The sequence below is a fragment of the Triticum aestivum genome, chromosome 6D (assembly GCF_018294505.1).
Source record: "Triticum aestivum cultivar Chinese Spring chromosome 6D, IWGSC CS RefSeq v2.1, whole genome shotgun sequence".
Classification (NCBI taxonomy): domain Eukaryota; kingdom Viridiplantae; phylum Streptophyta; class Magnoliopsida; order Poales; family Poaceae; genus Triticum; species Triticum aestivum.
This window is the reverse complement of record NC_057811.1, coordinates 474,044,207-474,046,374: the sequence shown is the minus strand read 5'-3', so window position 1 is coordinate 474,046,374 and position 2,168 is coordinate 474,044,207.

Genomic DNA, 2,168 nt, shown 5'->3' with positions numbered 1-2,168 from the left:
ACTCTAGTAAACTCTTTGGGTGTTGGTCACATGATGATGTGAACTATGGGTGTTAATCACATGGTGATGTGAACTATTGATGTTAAATCACATGGCGATGTGAACTAGATTATTGACTCTAGTGCAAGTGGGAGACTGAAGGAAATATGCCCTAGAGGCAATAATAAAGTTATTATTTATTTCCTTATTTCATGATAAATGTTTATTATTCATGCTAGAATTGTATTAACAGGAAACTTGATACATGTGTGAATACATAGACAAACATAGTGTCACTAGTATGCCTCTACTTGACTAGCTCGTTAATCAAAGATAGTTGAGTTTCCTAGCCATAGACATGAGTTGTCATTTGATTAACGGGATCACTTCATTAGGAGAATGATATGATTGACTTGACCCATTCCGTTAGCTTAGCACTTGATCATTTAGTATGTTACTATTGCTTTCTTCATGACTTATACATGTTCCTATGACTATGAGATTATGCAACTCCCGTTTACCGGAGGAACACTTTGTGTGTTACCAAACGTCACAACGTAACTGGGTGATTATAAAGGTGCTCTACAGGTGTTTCCGAAGGTACTTGTTGGGTTGGCGTATTTCGAGATTAGGATTTGTCACTCCGATTGTCGGAGAGGTATCTCTGGGCCCACTCGGTAATGCACATCACTATAAGCCTTGCAAGCATTGCAACTAATGAGTTAGTTGCAGGATGATGTATTACAGAACGAGTAAAGAGACTTGCCAGTAACGAGATTGAACTAGGTATTGAGATACCGACGATCGAATCTCGGGCAAGTAACATACCGATGACAAAGGGAACAACGTATGTTGTTATGCGGTCTGACCGATAAACATCTTCGTAGAATATGTAGGAGCCAATATGTGCATCCCCGCTATTGGTTATTGACCAGAGAGGTGTCTCGGTCATGTCTACATAGTTCTCGAACCCGTAGGGTCCGCACGCTTAACGTTCGTTGACGATATAGTACTATGAGTTATGTATGTTGGTGACCGAATGTTGTTCGGAGTTTTGGATGAGATCACGGATATGACGAGGAACTCTGGAATGGTCTGGAAGTAAAGATTGATATGTGGATAGTAGTGTTTGATCTCCGAAAAGGTTCCGGAATCCATCGGAAGGGGTTCCGGATGTTTCCCGAAATGTTTGGGCACAAGAACACTTTATCTGGGCTAAAGGGGAAAGCCCACGAGGTTTTTGGAAAGCGCAAAAGGAAGTTTTGCGGAGTCCAAGGGCCAGACGCCAGGGTCCCTGGCGTCTGGGTCTAGACGCCGGGAACCCTGGCGTCTGGCCCTGGAGTCCGAGAAGGACTCTTGCCTCTCGGGTGAAACCGACTTTGTGGAGGCTTTTACTCCAAGTTTCGACCCCAAGGCTCAACATATAAATAGAGGGGTAGGGCTAGCACCCAAGACACATCAAGAAACACCAAGCCGTGTGCCGGCAACCCCGTCCCCTCTAGTTTATCCTCTGTCATAGTTTTCGTAGTGCTTAGGCGAAGCCCTGCGGAGATTGTTCTTCACCAACACCGTCACCACGCCATCGTGCTGCCGGAACTCATCTACTACTTCGCCCCTCTTGCTGGATCGAGAAGGCGGGGACGTCATCGAGCTGAACGTGTGCAGAACTCAGAGGTGCCGTGTTTTCGGTACTTGGATCGGTCGGATCGTGAAGATGTATGACTACATCAACCGCGTTGATAAAACGCTTCCGCTTACGGTCTACGAGGGTACGTAGACAACACTCTCCCCTCTCGTTGCTATGCATCACCATGATCTTGCGTGTGCGTAGGATTTTTTTTGAAATTACTACATTCCCCAACACCGAGGGACGGCGGCGACGGTTGAGGCGCATGATGGCGCGGAAGGGGGGGGGAGAGAGAGGAACTGACTAAGAGAAACAAAGATAGTTGGAAATGAAAATAGATCGGGGAGGGTTGTCGCGGCGAAAGGGTAACCATTCGGGGAGAGAAGTGGCGGGCGGCAAAAGACGCCTATCACTATAAAAAAAATCAAATTTTGCATTTTTTGTTGGGGAACGTTGCATGGAAAACAAAAAAAATCTACGCACACGCAAGATCTATACATGGAGGTGCATAGCTACGAGAGGGGGAAGAGCATGTACATACCCTTGTAGATCGCTAAGCTTA